This window comes from Ambystoma mexicanum, chromosome 9 (genome assembly GCF_040938575.1).
Source record: "Ambystoma mexicanum isolate Mex_15411 chromosome 9, UKY_AmexF1_1, whole genome shotgun sequence".
Classification (NCBI taxonomy): domain Eukaryota; kingdom Metazoa; phylum Chordata; class Amphibia; order Caudata; family Ambystomatidae; genus Ambystoma; species Ambystoma mexicanum.
In genome coordinates, this window is record NC_090931.1 from 1,102,772,609 (window position 1) to 1,102,794,511 (window position 21,903).

Sequence of the window (21,903 nt, forward strand, 5' to 3'; positions counted from 1 at the left end):
GATCAACTTCTTCCCCCGTATCCCTGGCTCTCTCCGCCAGTATTTTAGCCAAGAGGCCCGATATGTCTAGAACTTTCCCCTGTCAGCTCTTCCAGGACCTGTCAATGCCTTTGCTGGTCTTTGGCATGAGGGTCAACATCTTAGGCTTAGGGTCCAATTCTGGCATCTCTGCCACTTTCCCTGGGAGGTCTGATTGCAGGCATTCTGCTTGAAGACGCTGCCTCACCTCTTTGTCCAGGGCCTTCCTCAATATGATGGCCATGTACTGTGTCACTCTGGGGTGGTGGTTGTCAGTCAGAGGATCTATGGTTCCTGATACTGTCCAGGTCAAACAGCTCCAGGATTTCTTCTGGCTCCTCGGCCAGATGTTTTTCTTTTCATGCTTTTTTACCCCGCTGGGTTTCACCCACTCTTCCTCTGCTTTCTCTTCCTCTTCATGGGAAGATAGCTCAACTTCTGCTAGCTCCTCTTCCGAGCCTGGGTCTTCTCTGCCCATAATCTCTTCCCCTGGGAAGGGGGGGTCATGAGGCCTGGCACTGTCTGCCTTTGCATGAAGTCTTACTTCAGCTTTGTAAAGGCGTCGACTGCCTCTAGGGTCTTCTCTTTCACCCCGTATGGACGACCCGGGGGTCATAAGAGGCTTTCCTCTTGCGGGTCTGGTTACACCCCTACGGTCCTGTCTATGAGGGTCCTGTGGGCATGCTACTGCCATCTCGGGTGCTCTCTCTGGGCTGGCTCAGCATACTTTCCAGAGTTTCCAGCCTATCTTACAGGGGTATTACCCCTTGCACCACTGCATCCGTCAACGAGCTCCCCAACACTTCTTTAAAACTGGCAGCGAGGTCTAGAGGCCTCCACTCGAATTCTGAAATGCCTCTGAGTGCTGTGTGCCTGGTACCTGAATCAGGTGTCTTTCAGATGCCCACTGCTGCGTTGTTTAGGATGCTCTGCAAACTGTCTTGCAGGAGTTATTAGTTCTCCCTTTACAAGTAGAATCATTATTTTATTCTTAATGTATTACTTCTTGTAACCAGTGTATCCTTATTCTCCAATATATGGCCTTCTGCCTCCTTGTCAGGCTGCCTGGGGCCCAATCTCGGTGAGTGGAGCTCCTCTCTTTCTTACGGCCGTGTGCGCTGCTTCTACCTCTTCAGAGCTGTCAGATCAGCTGCACTGACTTGGTCGCTGTGTGAGTTCTTGCAGCTAGGGCTTATCGCGACCTTAATTCGTAGCAAGGCTACGTACATATATTTTCTTTTAAATGTTCGTGTAACTCGAGCCCCGCTGGGCCCATGTTACGGTCCTTACCCTTTTTCGGGCGTGACTCAATGGGACTGCTCGCATCGCGCTCTGGCAACGTCTCCCCAAAGGAGGTGGTCTGAGTGATTCGCGCAAGCTTAGCTCTGCCCCGTGAGGGTGGGGGCCACTCTGCACTACGGCTGAGAGGCCGGGCGAGCCCCCGGCATGCCAGCAATGTGGTACGGGGCTTGACCATCTCATCTTCGAGCTAAATACACTAAATTCACTCAAAACCTTGCGGCGTTATACTCACTAAGTAATTTGTTCCTAATGCTTAATTTCTGGTTATGCGATCTGTTACCTCCTTATCAACCCACGATGCGTACCTCAAACAAGACTTCTGCATGCATATACCTGTACTATATACATTCATATATTCTTGTACTGTGTATTAAATCTGTATGTTATGCCAAAATCATAGAAAACATGCTCAAACTCCGGAGAGATGAAAGAAAGGTACTTATCTGCTGAAGAGCAGTAAAAGAAGAGGAGGAGTCCAGGGACAGGAAGGGTGTCATAGCTGGACTGAGCAAGATAAAACTACTGAGACATTGGGACTTGTAGTTTCAAATGAAGAAACGTGACTTGAGGATACTTTTCTTTGTTATTGTGTGTTTTTTTGTTGAAACTGCTGAAGAGTAAAATAAATGAAGTTGAAGCATATTGCTCGCCTCCAGTTTTGACATAGAATAGGGGTTTAAAACGAATGGTCTTCTAAAAGCATGGAATTGACTGGGTCTTAGTATAACATCATGGCCCTAGAAATTCTTCCAGAGGGTGGTAGAGAGTGAACATTGTTTGTCAATATATATATGATCCCCCAGGGGATGTGATTACTGAGAAATTATTTGATATTCTTTCGGAGCTACTAGTGGATTGGAATTCTGAGGATAGTAAAGACAAAATTGTCGTAGCTGGCGACTTCAATGCAAGATTCATTTGTAAAAAAGTATGTATCGAGTCTGATGTCATCAGTAGTAATTGTGAAATGCTTTAGAACATGAAAAATGAGCAGGGAAGGCTATGATTCGCTTTTCTAGACGAGTGGGAAGTATGCATGCTGAATGGTCGCAGTAAGGGGGATTTGGATGGTAGTTTTGCGTGTTATAGTGGGTGTAATAAGGCCATGTTGGATTATTTTTTCGTGAATGCAAATATGCCATCCTTAGTAAGCTTGTTATCTATTCAGCAAACCCATTACGGTGATCGTGCACTGCTCACTCTTTCCTGCCATTTGAAAAAAAATGTCAAGTGGACTGATAAAGCTGGGGACATTGAACCGAACTCAGGGGGAATAGAATCAATTGGAACATAAGGAGCTGGAATAGGGTAAATAAGTATAAGCATAAAATGACAGGGAAAATAGGTCCCTTCCTGCAGGATTTACATTCTAGTGAAATTGGGGATTGGATTGCTAGATTAGCGGTCGACAACGCTTCCCAAAGTTCTCATTATGTACTATTAATGAGCCGTGAAACGCCCTGTCCATTTGACATAGATATCCGTAATGCCAAGGGGCATATGCGTAAATGCTTGCATACATTACAGAATAGTAAACAAAATCTTTTAATCATTAGAGAAAACACACACAAAATAAAAAAAAAATCCTATTGTAATTGGGTGAAGTAGTGGAAAATGTCATCCAGAAATCGAGTTTATCAAAATGTTTACTCTGGTCTGGTAAAGTGCAACACCAGAGAAGGTTGGTGTTTATCAAGCGGAAGGAAGGGGGTCATGGATAAGTGCTTCATTAATCCTATAAGTGCCTCCCAGTAGTGTGATTATATAGAAAATCACTTCTTTGTAAGTGAATCAGCATGTGATTACCAACACGATAATACGGCTACATGTAGCATGGATTTGATAAACAGAGAGAGTATAATCTATAAAATCAAGAAATTATAGAGGGCCCCATGCCCCGGGCCCTAACGGATTATCCAATATAGTTTTAAAACAAAATCCTGATCTTTGGGCAAATGTATTGGGGATTCTTTTTAGGACAGTTCTTAATGAGAGGACCATTCCTTTTTCATGGAAATGGTCTATTTTGGTTCTGTTGTGCAAAAAATAACCCAGTAGTAGTCCATCGAATTACAGGTTATTATCCATGCTGGCTGTAACTGGCAACATTGTTGACTCTTTTCTGCTGGATGAACTTAATGCAGGGCAGAAGCATTGTCTATCCTGGATGTATTCCAGGCAGGGTTTAGAGAGGAGTCACCTACCATGCATAATTTCAGATTAATGGATATGCTAACTAGGAGGGCAATAAAGCCGGGTTATCCGGTATTGTATGCAATTTTTCTAGATTTCCATGTAGCTATTGACATGGTGGATAGAGGGAGACTGTGAAAGATATGGTTTCCCTGAAAGATCAATCTACTTTTTAAAACTCTTTCACAAAGAAACCTTAGTACAGGTTAGGATCAATGTTGGTGGGGCCACTACTAAGCCTATGTTGACTAATAGGGGTGTAAATCAGGGCTGTGTATTGGCCACCCTACTTTTTAATTTGTATTTGGCTGCCCTACCTGGAAGACTGAAATTGATATCTAATTGCCTGCCTAAAGTTGGTGACACCCATGCCACATGTTTGTCTTACGCGGATGACCTTGTGCTCGTAGATTCTACATTTAGCGGAATTAAAAGAACATTTGAAGAATTGTTGCTATGCTTAAGAAAACAAATTAGTGATGAATATGGATAAGACAAAAATTCTGTTATTCTCTAATAAGAAACATCTGCGACCTGCTTTAAAAACAGGTGACAGTGAGATTGAGTATGTCCCAATGTATAAATATTTGGGGGTTTAATGTTCAGCCAAGGGTGGGTATGTGTGATGTTTGAAAAAGAAAAGCTCACCAAATGACTGCATTAATTGCAAAGTTCTTCAAAAGACAGCAGGTTATAGTTTATTTGGCACTATTAGATTATATGAACAATGTTTTTATCCCATTATTCTCTATGGAGTTGATGCACTGCACTTAAAAGATAGGGAATGGTTTGACATTATTGAAGGCACATTTTGGAGGAAGGCCTTCCTACATCCGTACCTATTGAAATGCTAAGGCTCGAATTGGGCTAATATCTTTGTATGGGAGAGCAATTAAGAGACAGGCAATCCTTTATATTAAAAGTATGTCCAACCCAAAATGTGCTTTATTGTCGTTAATTGGTACAGCAACTAGAAGCAGAAGTAGTGATCCTTATAGCTCTCTTGTAAATGAAATGTTTATGCAGGTAAATTGGCAACCCAAATGGTCAAAGGATTTCTGTACAATGGAGAAAACATTTACGACAAGGCTGGAAAAATGGGATTGGTATCAAAACTACCAGAACCTGTTGTAACTTAAGAGCTGTGTGGAATCTCTGTTTACCAGGCATATGTACAAGAAAACCGAATCTTATCTTCTACAATGTCCCTTTCGGGTGGTTTGAAGAATTGTATTAATACAGATTGATACTTTGACTGTTTTCACAGTTATTGGCCCTAGATTTAAGATATCAGTGGATTAGAGATATTGCTGTATATGCAAAAAGAGATATGTGATAGAAACAGTGGAGCACATAATGACTGAATGCAGTGAGTTTTGACATTTATATATGGCCATGTTTGGTAGTTTTGTACATAACTATGATTCTATAAAAGGAAAATCATTTTGAATCTACTGTTTAAATTAGAACAACAAATCCAGGAACAAGTGCACTTTACAAGGTTTGGCGGAGAGTCGAGAGGATATTGAGTGAAAATAATAGATGATGTATTAGTAAGCTCTGGGGTATGCATGACAAATTAATAGTATCAAAAGGGTTTTAGGAAAATTGGATTATGTCTAGTTGCACCAATCACTATTTCTTTTTATTAACAGGATATGAATTATATTGAATAAAACATTATTAACCATGTCATTCTTAGGAGTTATGAAATGCTATTAATTGTTGTATGTTAAGAATGTATGAATTGTTTATTACGTATGTATGTGTAAAGTTGTATATAATCTGAAACACATTAAATGAATAAATAAATAAATAAATAAATACCAGGTTTTACTCGCCCAGAATTCACGCTTACATTAAAAACTTCATTCAAACATGCGTCATCTGCCAGAAAACTAGCATACACATAGGACTATCAGCTCCCTTAAATCCACTGCCAATTATCCAGGTTCCATTTTCCCAGATTGGTATGGACATTGTGGGACCCCTGGAAACTTCCAAACTGGGGAATACACATATTCCGGTGATTGTAGACTATGCCACATGCTATTCCAAAGCCGTCCCTCCTGAGAGCCAACACAACAGAACAGATCCTGAATCACCTGATCCCTGACTTCTTGCGAGTAGGGTTTCTAAAGGGGATATTGACTAATCAGGGGTCTACCTTCATTAGCAAACTTATAGGCGAAGTTAAAGAACTGTTATGCATCACCACCCTCAGAAAATCTGTATACCATCTTTAGACAGACGGTCTTTTGAAAAGATACAATAAGACCCTCAAAACCATACTCCGAAAAGGTTAGTTGAGCAGGATGGTAAGAATTGGGATAAAATGAAAGCCTGGGCTTTGTTTGCAGTTCAGAAAACACCCCAAGCCTCAACAGGATTTTCCCCGTTTCCACTCCTCTATGGAAGAAAACCGTGTGATTTCCTAGATATGATGAGAGAGACATAGGACGAGAGGGAGGAGGTCCCAATCCCTGTCTCCCAAAAGCGCAGGAACAACAACAGATCTCCTATGATAAAAAGTTTTCGTTGAGGTCCTTTTCTATAAGGCCAAAAGGTGCTAGTACCTACTTCTGAAAACAAGCTGGTATCCAGATGGCATGGACCATATGAGGTATTAGAACATGTAGTTCCTTGTAATTATATGATCTCATAACCTGACTGCTGTCTTAAACCCCAGGTTTATCATGTAAACCTATTGAAGTAATGGAAGGCAAATCCTTCGGATTCCCTGTTGATAATATTATGCTGTCTTTTAACAGAAGACACAGATAGCAGAGCCTTAATTTCATCTGACCTCAACAACAATCAGAATCAAGATTTATATGACCTTATCAGGCACTACACTGATGTATTTTGAGAAGAACCTGGGAGAGTGGAGGATATGTATCATCACATCTGCACTTCTGTAGGCAAAGTAGTACTCTCAAAACCTTATTGGTTGCCCAGGGCTAGACAAAATACTATCATTCAGGAGGTTTAGAGCATGCTAGAGACTAAAATCATCAAACTTTCAAATATTCCTTGGGCCTCCTGTATCGTATTGGTGGTAAAACCCGATGGAAGTTGGACATTTTGTATAGACTTTTGAAAGGTGAACGCCATCTCTGATTTTGACGGTTAACTAATGCCCTCTATCAACAATCTGATAGATTGGCTGGGTAATGCTGTCCACCTTTCAACAATAAATCTAAAGAAAGGGTATTGGCAAGTTCCTTTACATGGTCCAGATAAAGAAAACAGTGCCTTTGCCACTCCCATATGATTATTACAATTTACAATCATACCCTTCAGTCTTCATGGTACTCCATCAACACTCCAGAGGCTAATGGATAACGTTTTACAACCCTACTCAGAAATTTGCAGATCCTACATAAACAACATTGTGATACATAGCTGACCATGGAAAGACCATTTAAACCATCTGTGTACTCTAATGAGAGTGCTGAGAAAATCAGGGTTAAATGCTAATCCCAGGAAATGCAAACTGGCCCAATCTGTGGTTAAGTATTTGGGATGCATTGTAGGTAATAGCACTTTTCAACCCAAACAAGGTGATAGCTCTCCACGATACCCCCACTCCAAAAACTAACAAAGATCTAAAGGCCTTTGTGGAACTAATCGGGTATTACTGCAGATTTATTCCAGGTTTTTCTAGCAAAACATCCAGACTAACAGACAAATTGAAAAATTCTGAGCCCCAAAAGATCAGATGAGAAAAAGATATTACATCTGTTATACAACCTTAAAACAAGCTGTTTGCCAAAGCTCCATTTTAAGAGTAATAGATTTCTCTAAAGAATTCATCCGCCAGACTGATGCTTCCTTAATGGGACTAGGAGCCGTTCTGTGGCATAACTATGATGGTTTTGTACAACCAATTCTATGCATCAGCAGAAAACTCTTTTCCAGGGAGAAAAAACTATTCAGTATTGAGCTAGAGGCATTGGCAATCAGATGGGCCATAATTCAATTAAAGTATTACCTCCTGGGTCAAAGGGTTTTCCTAATAACAGACCACTCTCCTCTAGTTTGGATCCGTTGGAGACAAGAATCCAACTGTCAGGGAATGCAGTGGTTTCTGGGCCTTCAGGCACATTGCTTCACAGTGGAGCACCTGAAAAGCCGAGAGCAAGATAACGTGGACTTCCTCTCCCAGTTTCCCAGCAAAGCACCCTGCTCTAACCTAAATTGGGGAAGGGAATGTGAGAAACCTGAAGGTATTCTCACTCCTAAACCCCTGGAATCATCTTCTCAGGTGGCCAGGGAAAAGCCAACGCTCTTGGATCCCGACCCTGGGGGTGGAGAAGCGAGGGAGGATCACCTGGGTGGAGAGTCCTCACAAATTGGAAGTGGGGTACCCACAGGTGAGACATGGTATCCTCCTTTCCTGTTAATGACCAACCTAACCCTCCACCGACCTTTATGGAAAACTGGAAAATCAATCCCATTATTTCCCACATTTAACATTTGAACGTACTGGGAGGAGCAAGAGAAGACCAAGCGTGATGAACACTACACCTAGATTTTACCACTCTGGTACTGGGATGCAGAAGATGCCTTCTGCAGAGTGCTGCAAGGATCAGGCATGTCCCCTTAATCAAAGTCAGGCAATCCTAGGTAAGGGCCCACACCTGCAACCAGCTAATTGGTTGCAGGTGAATAAAATGAGAGACAGAACACACCAAAGGAAGCAACAGGGAGGCCTGTGGGGAAGAGACCAGCAGAGGACCCTTGAGAAAAGGAGGCAGCTGTGGTGGGACTGTTGAATGAGCCAGGATGCCAGCATTTATCCCAGAGGACTTGCAGGACCCCAAAGGAGCGGGCTGTGTCATTGCCTCAGTTTTGGAAGCCTTTGTTATACAGGAGAGGAAAGGATGCCGCCCGCGTCCAGGAAGAGGCATTTGGAGTGCCTGGTGTGTTGAGGGAGACACCCAGCAGATGAGCTGGGCTCGTAGCTGTGGACTTTCGGTCTCCAGTGGTGCAGAGCTGCAGAGTAAGCAGCGGGAAAAGCCAATAGGAGACGCCTGAAACCTGTGAGTGTCAAGAGGGCCCTCGAGCACAGTGGAGCTCCTATAGGAATTAAATTAAGTAATGTCACATGAAGCTAATGGAAACAAGTGTATATTGAATGCTGAACTGAACGGGAACTTTAAATTATGCAAATCAAATGCCTACTGAATGCCGAAATGAATGGAAGCTTTAGAAAAATTGTGGCTTTTCTGTGCATTACTGAGGCTGAATTAACAGCCTGAGATTAATAAAGGCTATAAGTCATCAAAGTAAAACTACTGCCACCAGCCATTCATGTAAAACTAGAAATTGTAACAAATTGTTACCCGGTAAGTAAGAAAGGGGATTCATTATATCCCCCTAGTACTCCACAAAAGGTGGGCTGTGCTGGCTCAATATATAAAATGTAAAGGGATATGAAAATCCCTCTTTTCTACTTGGGAACTGTAGTTCACCCAAGTATATGAAAGATAAATTAACCAGGGAGCCCATAGGGTCAAACCAGCCTAAGCCCAAAAGTTGTAGGAAACTATAACTTCAACCATACATCATGGAGAGTAAAAGACTAGGTGAAAAGGAGAAAAGATTCCCCTTAACCTAGTGACAAGTTAAAATATGTACCTAGTCAAAACAAAAGGTTCTGAGGATGACACAGGTCAGGAACATTCATCATTGTTATGAAATTCATACCTAACACTCATCTCTCTCAGACTAAGGGACAGGGGTATCTAATCCTCTACTGGATGGATCTGTTGTTGCAGTTGGTTAAACCTACTGGGGATTCCATCAGAAATGTTTTTGTAACTCTTTTTGAGATTAGTGTAATATCTTCTTAACAAACTATATGAGGGGTCTCAGTTAACAGTCCCTCAGGAGGTCGTACAACTCCTGAACCTGCAATAGGATTTTGAAAGGGATCCTTCTAAAACAAAATCCCATTGGACCTAGTCGGGTTTCCATGATTCCTCACCACCTCCCCCTCTGGAGCAGGTTGGGCCTCAGGTATCTTATTTGGAGAGAGCTGTGGCAAAGCATGGTACATGCTTCCACTTTTTCTAAGATGTACATTTTCCTTTGCTAGAGGTCTCTCTCCTACCACTTGGATTTAATCTTGGTCCTCCAGTAGAGGATCCAACAATCTCAAGGTGATTAGCCTTAAAGTTAGGTTTTCTGTCCTCAAAGGCCTAGAGAGGTTGCCAATGTTCCTATCCACCTCTTCCTCAGAAGCAGTGTTGGTCAAAGGCTTTATATTTGGAATTGAAATGGTAGAGCATAGTTAAGGCTCCCATTTCCCTATGATTCTAGTTTTTTATTTGCCTTTTTTAGAGGTTGCCCTACTAACGTAAGGAGTTACAGTTGGGTGCTCTGTAGAGGATCCCACAGATTTAGAGTTGTCCCTTGAAACAGAGACCCTATCCTTTTCAGAACACCTATCCATCTCTCATGTAGGAGTAGTTGGAGTCACAGGCTTGTTTATAGAAGGCCTAGTAGGAAAGCTATATTTAGGTTTCTAATAACTGTTTTGGTTTTTCAGTTTTTCAGGCCTGGCGGTTTTCTTCTGGGCACTCAGTACTAAAGGAGAAAATGTAGTTCCTACTTTTTAGGGTTGGCCAAGAACACCTAAGTTCTGGTCACCCTTCTGGATCGCTTCCACGGTAAGTGGATTTTCAGGAGTCTCAGGCTTTAGAGTTTTAGGAATCACTTCCACTGTGAGTAGGTTTTCAAGTGGTTCAGCCACCTCAGATTTAACTGCAGGGGCCTTTATTCTAAAGTACATACACCACACATGGTGTGTGACAGAAACACTAAGGTTCTTGTCAGCCCTAGGAATTTCCTCCACAGCAGGTGATGAGATTCAAGGACCCCCTCCACTGTCTGTGAGCTGGACCCCCTCCACTATCTGTAAGCTTTCAGGTGAACTTGCTACTTCAGGTTCAGCTAAAGCTAGGGTCACGTAAGTGACCTGAACACATTTATTACAAAGTGTTATATGTCGAAAAGGAACATTTAAGGTCTGTTCAACAGGGTGAACCACCTCCACTCGAGGTGGTTTTTCAAGAGGTTCTTTCACCTCAGTGTTTTCAATAATGGCGGGGTCACATTAGTGACCTCTAAATTTGTGGGCCTAGAGGCTTAGTCCCTATTTGAAGTTATGGGTACTACACACAAGCGACCTTCAGAGTAGCAGTTAATGCTTTTTATCTCTGATGAGGGGTCTCCTAAGGGGTCCTCTTCTGCTTCAGGCTTAGGAGCCCCGACCTTTTTATAAGGTGGTTCAGCTGAGTCTAGGATAACAGCTTTTCTGCTACACTCACTGGTTCCAGGCCCTACAGGGTACAGAGAGATGGGACTTTCAGACCTATCTTTTGTCTCATGTTCCCTTAAGGGATTAAGATACCCAACTAAGTGTAGTTCCCAAAGTGTTTTGGTTGTGCAAGGACTGAAGCAGCCTGTGTCTCGGAGGAGCTGACCATGAGCTGGTGAGGCACTGTGCCTTTAATTATCAGCAGACTCTTTCTGCAAAAACTGACCCCCAGTGCGAGATCGCGTGTGTGAAGTGTGGGTCACAAAGTATTTTGGTTGTGCAAGGACAGCAGCAGCCTGTGTCTCGGAGGAGCAGACCATGAGCGGGTGAGGAGCTGTGCCTTTAATTATCAGTAGACTCTCTTTCTACAAAAACTGACCTTTGGCACAAGAGCGGGTACGCGAAGTGTGGGTCACAAAGTATTTTGGTGTTTGGGTGGACTGGTCACATGTCTTCAGGAACCTGCCAGCGGTAAACATTTGTGCCATCAGAAGAAGAGGAGCCAAGTGAAGAGAAGCTCGGCGAATCCTGCGGGCCCCAGAGAAACCCGTGAAAATCATGGGCACATTTCTTTAAACACATCATCACTACTAATACGTCTCTACGCAAAAATAACGTTAAGCCGGCATAGCTCTCTGCAGTCGAGTGAATCCGTGTGCGGGTGTAATACATGGCTGAGGTAAACATTTATCTAATTGAGCATGTTGCATATATAGACGTGGGGGATGATTTAAATGTGCAGGAATTCTATGAGTCAGCAAATTCTGTAAATTCAGCAAGGAATCAGGTGAGGAGTCTTTTTAAATCTTCATTGGAAGGTCCCCCAGAAAGGATTTTGATTGTGGATAACCAGACCCCTCCAACCTCAGGGCTCAATGATCAGGGGAAGGACTAACGATCTGTGAATATAAATCACTTAAATTCTAAGGTGGCACAAGCAAAGAACCTTCAATATACACTGACCTCCACAGCAATGAAAAGAACAATAAGGGACTCCCAATGCCATAGTTTGGGAGACAATGATCAAAAGGAGGAAGGGAAGGGAAATGACCTTCTGGAACGGTCTCTACTGGTAGGAAGAGGCCTTCTATCTACCCCAAAGTCAGATACACTAGGGGACAATGGGAACGGAAAACCACATACTTCCCTTGAGATGTTGTTCGAACTAAATGCCATTTCATCATTGGTAATGGATCCACAAGGGGGTGATCTAGATCATGAATTAGTCCATCAAAAAGGAAATAAACCACCATAGGGCCCTGTGGACCGTAGGGGGAGGTGCACAAAACAGAAGGAAGTGATTCAACCCTCTCTGCTTTGAATTTTGTGTTGAACTCCCTGGTAAATGTTTTTGCAATGCTAAAAGGGGAGGTACAATCACATACAGGAATACTTTTGGAACTAACAAAGGAAGCAGAGGAGTGTCAAAGCTCAATGGTTGGGCTCACATTTTTAATAAATCAATCTTTGGAGATTGAACATAAAGATATCAAGATCAAAATAAATGAACAGTCATTACTAATGACAGATTTAGTGGATCAATGGGAGGAGACGAGCCAACAATTGGAATCGATGAATACAAATGTAACACAGCTGGCAAAGGAGGTCCAACAACAGAACAAAGAGAGGTTGATATTAGAGAGTATGCCCAAAAATATTGGGGATTAGATTCTGGATGATACACCTCTGTCAGTATCTATGTTGGAAGAATGTATGCATCTAGCCCAAATTGCAGAGGATGAGCATCCCCGTCTCAGGGATGATTCAACCATATAGAAATGAAGAGTTATCAACTCCAAGGATCAGGTTAAAAGGTAAAACGAAGAGAAGACAGAAGAAAAACTCGGAGGAGGTGGAGAAAGAAACAGTACTCGTAGTTCAAAACTAACCAAAAATAAAACATTTTAAAAAACAAAGGATCCGTAAGGCAGACACAAATCAATGTGTGAAAGGACTTACTTTGCAACTGGTGACAGGAACTGTAAACTCACAAAAAAAGAAAGAGAAGACTGCCAACATGGTCAGGGAGGATGGAGTGGAAACAAACAGTTTAAAAAAAGAGCAGGGACCAAAATAAAATTGGAGAAGGAATACATTTGAAAGACCCAACAGTAGTGGCAATAATGGTATGAGTTCAAATGGATATTCAACACACGCAGTAAAGTTAGCACCTATATTGCTTTTAGTTTTGCCGGAATTTAACATCAAAGAATTACTTCCAGCATAACTAACAAAGGAATCAATCAGAAGCTGAAGAACACTAGAAGTAAGATCAAATAATAAAAAGTCATCAGCATGTGACAACCATGTTAACCTCAGCGAGTCCAGCCTAGGGGAAGCAGCCACATTATTATCCAAATATTCACCAATGTCCGAAACATATGTGTTAATGAGGCAGCGGGCCAGAATGCACCCCTGCCTCACACCAGAATAAGTGAACATTTTCCCTGAGAGAGTCGCTTCATGGTTCAAGTGAATTTGAATATTTGAATATTCATGTAATGCAATGATAAAGCAAAGCAAGCCCGAAGGAATATGCCACTTCGCAAGTTTCTCCTGTAAAAGGCCCTGATTAACATCATCAAAAATTGGCCGTTAAGTCGATAGATGCCAGGTAATAAAAGCTTCACTTTCTTACCCCAAGTCTGTTGCTGCAAACATTTTAAGATAATACCATTCAGATTGGTTTCATGAGATTGTCTAAAACCTGTTTTGTACTCTTCCAGTGTCAAGGATCCACTTTTGTAAGTGTAAAAGCAGCACAGAGACATACATTTGACTATCAGCATCTATTATCGAGAGGCCGATTGTTTTTGGAATCCTCCCTAGAACCTTGCTTATAAATCGGAATAACATATGCGGCTTGCCATGAAACCGGAATGAAATTATTCTCTACAATATTTTTTATTAATTCAGAAAATAGTAGACCAAGAAACAGGATTCCCTTTGAATAACAAATTACACAATGTGTTGGCTCCCAGGGCATGGGAATTACTAGATTGCCTGATTAGGTCATAAATACATTCTTGATCAAACAACAGACTCCAGTCACTTTTGATTTCATACAGATTGCTATTAAATTCATGGGTTTGCTCTACTCTAAACATTGTTGGGTAATCTTCACCCAAACTTGCCCTCCCGCAATGTCAAGTTGTTTGCTAGATAGCGGACCCCAATGTCCTTAATAACATAGACACATCTTTACTTATCTGGATCTGCTGTATTTTCTCTGCATCCCTTTGATAAAGAAGGCCACAATGGCCTTTTTTCCAAATGGACTATGCATGTCTGGCTTGTTTTACCAGAGAGATACCTTCCACACTAAAGGCTCCAAATTGTCCCCTGGTGTTCCTGACAAAAGCATGTAATATCCTCTTTTGCTCAGCCACCTCCTGATCAAGGGCATGGGAGTACCGCCTGGAAATACCTAAGTTCAATCTAGAACATTTCAATAGAGAGCTGTCCCTGAAGTGCATATTTAGGAATGCCTCAAAATTGGATAAATGTAATGCATTCAGTTTCCAATCCAGCATAGTATTGCACAAGGTGAGTGACAGTTTCTTGCTAAAACACACTATTTTCCTCCCATTCCAAACAATGCGGTTATTAGGTGAATTAACATTCACAATAGGTGCCTTGTCTGATGATCTTACATCAATCACAAGGTCAAATTCACACTCTATCATACAGTGATAACTCACAGGGGTCAAGATCATTTCTAGAGCACAGCATCTGGAAAACATATCTTCATCCATAGATACATAATCTAACACTGATTTTGATTGACAGTGCGACTAAGTATACTGAGCGGGAATATCTCCTTCTACTGCACTGGTCAGCATAAGTAAACCCAAACCCTTGAAACAAATCTGTCACTTACAGCTCCACCCTCTCTTACCCAATCACTTATTAACACATGGCACCAAAATGTCTGAGTCTTTAATGCTTTATTGCAGGCAGTCTGAATTCAGATCACCGTCCATTAGGACTAAACCTCTGTCACTTTTGGCCAACCAGTCATTGACAAAATCAGTTAGCTTTCCCGTCACTACTTGTATGGGGCAGAACTCTTGATGCCAGTACACTTTGATGATAAGAAGATTCCTGGATTCCCCAGCAACCTGTAACATAATCTCTGCAACCAACACTCCTAGAGTAATCTCAAACAAATTAGAACCAATTTAAGCCCCACACAGGATTTAATAAAAATCAAAAGACCACCTGTCAGTAACCCTCTAGAGCCCTTAAAAGCCAATTGAAATAGTACCTGGAAGCTGTCCATGCCATACATTGAGTCAGCCATGTCTCTTGTAGTAGAATAATAGAGAATCTTCACAAAGATTCACCCAAGGTTTTGCTTGAGAAGAAGTTCCCATATGAATTCCAGGACAAAAAAGTAAAATCAGCAAAGTTGCTTAAGTTGAGAGATGGTTTTGCAACCCAGCTCCTTATTGGTATCCAGTCATTGCATCGAATACAAAGCATTGAATGCCAAAATCATCGAGAAAATGCATTGAAAAAGATTGCATCAAATGCATTTTTTTTAAAGGTAAAGGTTTTATTTTAAGTATAATGGGTTTTAAGGGGTAAATGAAATGGGGGTTGGGATGACCCCCATTAAAAAAATGAAAAAAAAATGCATTCGATGCTTTTTTTTCATTGCTTTTTTTTAGATGCTAAGGCATTCAATGCTTTGCCATTCAATGCAATAACTATAAACCCTCCCTATTACCATCATTCAGCGACCTGGCCACCTGCCACCAGAAAATAAAGATGAAATCATGCATCTACTAGAGCATTATGATGCTTGCACGTCATGCACACAGGAAATAACAATGGGCCTCATCACAAGGTTGGCGCTCTGGTAAGAACGGCACCGGTAAGGCAATACCGACATCCATTACCGGGCTGGTGTATCATGACCCTAGATGCCGGTGCTAACGGCATCGTCAAGGACCTTCTGTGGCCATGCACCACCGTACCGGCATGCGGGCAAGCGCGCAGATGGGGAGGCCTTAATACCGGCATCCCGCTAAGAAGGGGACACCACGAGTCGCATGGACAAGTAGATACCGGCATTGAGATGCCGGTAAGAAGGGCCACCATGATGCCGCCAATACTGGCATCGCAGACCACCCTTAAACAGCAAACTGCTGTGCAACCAAGTGCCACAGGTGCACACAATCAGCACAGGTGGAGGCAATGGAGTCAGGGTCAGCACAAAAGGAGCACACCCACACACCACACCCCCTTCCAAGCCAAAATGCTACCACTTGTACTTGCCATACTGGGGCTGGAGAACATGTCTGCACTGCTGCTCCTTGAGCAGGCAGTACAACAGGAAACACAGAGGAGACGCAGGAGGAGAAGGAGGGTGAGACATGCCCAGCAAATCCCACCAGTGCAGGCAGTCGCACCCCGCAGACAGCCAACAATTCCACGTATAAGGGCCAATCCATTTGACTTAACCCCAGCACAGATCCACACCCTGTACCACCTGGACAGAGACACCATCTCCAACATAGTTGAATTAATACAGGATGACTTGGTCTGCCTGATCAACATCCGCACAGCCATTCCCCCTTTGCTGAAGGTGGCATCCGTGCTCCACTTCCTGGCCACAGGCACTTAGCAACACACAGTGGGCCAAATGCATGGCATGTCCCAATCATGCTTCTCTAAACCAAGTGCTGGATGCACTGCTGAAGCACGCAAGTGCCCACATATCCCTACCAAGGACACCACAGGAGGTAAATGCCACCAAAATAGCATTCCATGCACTAGCAGGCATGCCCAGTGTAATTGGTGCCCTCGACTGCACCCATGTAGAGTTGGTAGTCCCACATGCCCTGGAGGCGGTGTACCGCAATCGGAAGCTATACCATTCCATCAATGTGCAGATGGTGTGTGATGCCAGCTATATAATAACACATTGCTGTGCCAGATACCCAGGATCCACGCATGATGCCATGGTGGTGCGGAACTCCTCACTACCCCGCTACATGGAAGTAGATGTTGTATGAAGCGGCTGGCTGTTGGTTGAGTCTGCCCTCTGAGCTGGGGATTGGGGGGGGGCTACATGCATATGCAAGGTGAATGCCCTCTGGGCCATGGGAGTATATGGATGGGGGCCTACATGCATATGCAAGGTGAATGCCCTCTGGGCCATGGGAGAAGATGGATGGGGGGCTACATGCATATGCAAGGGGAATGCCCTCTGGGCCATGGGAGAAGATGGATGGGGGGGCTACATGCATATGCAAGGTGAATGCCCTCTGGGCCATGGGAGAAGATGGATGGGGGGGCATTGAAGTTTCATGAGTCATCCGTCGACACACAGCCCTCAGATTTGCATACAAAATGCCCCTAGCCAAGACATAGATTGGGTGGCCTGGTGGTTTAAAAGCCCAGGACCCTAGGTCGTGTATGTCACCCAAGGCTCCCTCTATAGATTGGCATGCACTGTACAGGGCTGACAGTCATGTGCATGTGGCTGCCATTGACGAGATTGTGCATATGAACTTGAATGATGTACAGGCTGAGCACACTTGTCAACTGAGCCTCATCCTCACACATACCTCCTTCTGCTCCCATGTAGGTGATGCTGGATTTCCTCTTAAGGCGTGGCTAATCACCCCTGTCAGGAACCCGCAGAACAGGCACGAGGAGGACTTCAATCGTGCACGTACGCGTGTGGTCAGTGAGCAGACGTTTGGCCTTTTGAAGGCACGGTTTCGCTGCTTCAGCAGGTCGGGTGGGGCACTCATATACAGGCCTGAGAAGGTGGGCAAGATCATCAGGGCATGTGCAATGCTGCATAACATGTGCATCCGGCGGAACATACCCCTGCCACCTGACGTGGAGCTGCCACCACCTGGTGAACTAGAAGGAGAGGAAGGGGTAGAAGTGGGACATAGGCCAGGACACGAAACACGTGAGGGTCGCGCAGTGCGGCAAGTGGTCATAGACCAATCATTCTGATGTACTTTGATGCAGAGGGTGCCATGTGTTGGGAACTGTGGGCACTGGGTGTGTGGGCACATGTGCACCATTCACCATGAAGCAATACATTGACATACAACAAATCAGCAATGTCCACTCATGTGATGTTTGCTACACAACAGGTGTATTCGTGAGATATTTAGTATGACATGAATGAACAATCCAGGCCCCCACCACCCCTCCACGCCCCCACCCTACTCCCATGACCCCAAACACCCCAGTACTACACACTGCACCCACCACCAGCCTCCACCCACCCCCTAACACCCAAATTCAATTATGGCACGACTGTGTCTGGATGTATACCCAAAGGGATTCTGCAGGGTGGCCCTGCTACTGTGTAGCCCCCTTCGAAGGTGGGGGTTGGATGTCTGAGCGCCGCGAACTCCGCAGGGACATACGCATGGGGCTGGTCTGCCTCGAAGGCGCTGGCGTGGTTGATGCGGATGAGCCAGATGGTTGTGAGCCCAGGGGCAGGGTTTGCCATTGGTCCATTCTGTCAGCAATCCTGGTGAGGATCTGACCCAAGGCATTGAAGCCATCGTGCAGTTGCTGTGCACTTGAGTTGATGGCCTGGATTACGGCCGCAGTGCTGTCCTGGATGATACAGCGTGTTGTCTCCCCTTCAGCAAGGTACTGCTGCACATATCCTTGCACCACCTCCTGCCGGGCCTCCATCCTGGACAGACGTCCCTCAAGGTCCCGTATGGCAGTGTAGGTTGTGGTCGGTGGGTGATGTGGTGGCACTGCATGAATCATGGGGACCACTCCCCATGGCTGCCCTGGTCGGATGAGTGCCACCGAGGTGTGTCCTGTGGGGTGGCCTGCAGGCTTGGTGTGTGAACTACAGGCTCCAAGTGGACAAGTCCTCATCACCCTCATTGTCCGGGTCAGCTCCCTCATCAACACTATTGTCGGGGGGAAATTCTGCCGGGGTCGGCCGGGCCGTCCGCGGACCTCCAGGCAGGGAGGCCCCAACTCCTCCCGTGTATATCCCAGATGAGATGAGATAGAGTATGAGACGCACACAAGGAGCAAGGTGACTCTGCTGTTTATTAGACAAAACGGCAGGGATGGGTCAAGGAGCGTACGCGTTCGTCCTGACACACACACAATCGTGGGGCTCGCAGGCCCTTTTTACGGTATTATGACGCGCTACTTGCGTCACTTCAGAAAGTTAACAAAAAACCTATCGCCACTCTTAATTGGGTGTTCGAGTGGTAGGGTTAGTATAGCACACATATAGAAAATGATATTAGTGGACAAGGTGTAGTCAGGTGGTATATCTGGGTTGTCCCTACAATTAGATACATGAGAATTGTTACATGAAGACTCCTGAGGATTGGCTAAATTTGCTGGCGTCAGTGATAAGAGCCCCATGTTCTGATTGGTGCGCCCGTGAGTTTCCCAGCCTGGGACCACCGTCGTTCCCAGCTCTCGGTGTACCTGTAAGTTGTAACAATGTTTCACTATGGGTACATGCAGACAATGTGAGGACTTATTCATAGCTGGACGGGGGACCGCTCCCACTGTTGCAGATGTCCATTGAGCCTTTCAAGTGTATCTGCCAGTGTCTCGTAGCGAGGGATCCAGACGCCTCTGTTCTCCTGGGTTTGGCATCTCGTCAAGTTCGGCTTGGTCACGTGGGGAGGGACCGTGAAAGAGGCAGAATTCTGCACAATTAATATTGTTTTTCTACTGCGCGTCTGGTTTAATTTGTCGGGGTGACTTTAACGTTGGTGCGCGGAGTACGAGGTTGCAACATCGTGCCTTTGATGATTTGCTCTTGGAACGTAGGTTTGCAACATTGCGACCTTGGCTGGTTGCTTCGCCAAGCTCATTCTGCAGGATCAGCAACTGACTCTTGCCTTGTTAATGTCCACGGGAGCTCTTGTTTGAGGCCTCCTTGGGCCTGGTGCATAAGTTGTCCGTTTGGTGTACAGGTGCTTTAGGTTATAGGAACATATAATTTCATGACCAGTATTGTCTTCATTATACTTCTCATGGCGATAACTGGTTTCAAGAGAAGCGTGAGCAAGCTAGTAGAAGAGTTCATGACGCGTCTTGCGTTTCTGCATTCTGAAAGCCTATGTAAAAATAATAAAGATGCACGTCCGTGAATATGCCTGTCGCCTACGTCATAGCACTGAGTATATTCTTCGTGTAGGTTGGTGTGGGAATGTCCAGTGTGTACATTTGTACAGATGTGCTTCCCGTTGTCTAGGTCGTCATGGCATCTCTAACGACGTGTAGATTTTAGTCTAGTTGATCCGTGCCGCAGGTGTCGGCATGGCCAGTGCGGGCTGCTGGGCAGGCAGATGGACACATCCGTATGTTCCTGTACCAGGGTATCTGGTCGTCTGGCAAATGGACAAACTCTTCTCGTGGCGGGTGTTTGGGTCGTGACCCTCTAGGCCAAGCGCGAGAGGCGAAGGACGGGAGCCTGGTCTTCCATTCTCCCACTTCAGTCCCCCCTCTGGTCGACTTTTCGACCACAAACATATCCTTCTCGTTATCTCCTCTTACTCGCCATATCTTAGTTATTCCTCCGAGATGTCCATAGTGGTTTACATGATCTTCAAAGGACCAATACATATATTCACAGGTACCTCCAGGAGTACAGTATACCCATCTTCCTATGTAGCTCCTGGGGTTTCTTGGGTTCTCGATCTTCACGGATGGTGGGTCTAGATGGTTGGTGATTATTTGGGTGCGCAGCTTCTCCCTCTCCTGTATTATTACACCTGTATGCTGGCCGTCATCTGTTGGCATCAAGGGGTGCATTCCCACCATTTCCAGCAACTCGTCAGTAGTGCGTGCCTTCCGTGCCTTCCAAAATCTAATTATGATCAGGGTAGCTCCAGCCAATATAGTACAGCCCACTATTATTTTCAGTCCATCTGACAGCCAAGATGGCATCCATGACCATAACAGTGAAAACCAGCTCTTATCCTTGTTCACACCGTTGCTTTCATCCATCATTTTGGAGTGCATCTGGGCCAATTGCGAAACTGCTTCTGTCAGTGTACCATTGTCAGCATCATTGGCAGGTATGAACGTGCAGCATGATTGTCCTATCTTTGCACAAACTCCTCCTTCCATTGCTGTGAGAAGGTCCAATACATATCTGTTCTGGAGTGCTACCATCCTTACAGCTCGCAGCTCCTCTTTTATTGCGTTGAACCCATTTACTGTAGAATTGATGGTCATCATTAGTTCCCATCTAGTTATTTGGAGCCATTTTGCGTTTGCGTAAGCCTGTAGTCCCGGGTGTATTATTGAGGAGAAGAACATTGCTGCTCTGCTAAATAGTCTATGTTCTGGCGGTATTGATGTTAGTGCCGTTTCCGACCTTCCCCACAGGTAATTTCCTGTCAGCGGCTCTCCTTGTCTTTTTCTTCTATTTAGGACAGTGTCATTGCTGTTGGTCCTGTTCCCTTGCTCCTCCTGAAGTGGTGCAGATCTCTTTCTTCTCTTATCCCCTTCATCCATTCTAGGAAATTTCGCCACATTGACATGCTTCTTAGGTACCACTAGTGATGGCACATTGACGTGTACCATTGTGCACACACCATTCCACAGGGGAGGCAGCGTATGGTATGCCTTTTCTCCACAGGCCCAATAATGGTCCATTATTACTGCTGTTCCCGCTCCCCCCTCAGGTAACTCCGTCACACTTGCACAATTGGTGTTATATCCTACGTCCACCTCTCCTTTATGCTGGTAGCATACCTTGGGCGCAGTCAACGGTAGTATCGTTATTGGGTCTTCATCTTCTTCTACCCACGTGAGCATTGGTACATACTTGATCCACGTCGTCCAACATCGGTGATTGTGTGTCTCGATGGTTGAGACAGTTTCTTTTGTTACCATGTTGCTGCCAATCACTCCTATCTCCCAGCTGTTGTCCAGATACACCTTTCCTGTTATCGTCAGTAGCGGCCTCTCCCAGCATCCTTGTTTACCCGGAACTTCAGTGGCGTACCAATCACATGGTAAATACTGCAGTGTTACTTTCTGTGTTTCTCCTTTTGCAGGGCCACTTGTTATATATTTGAATG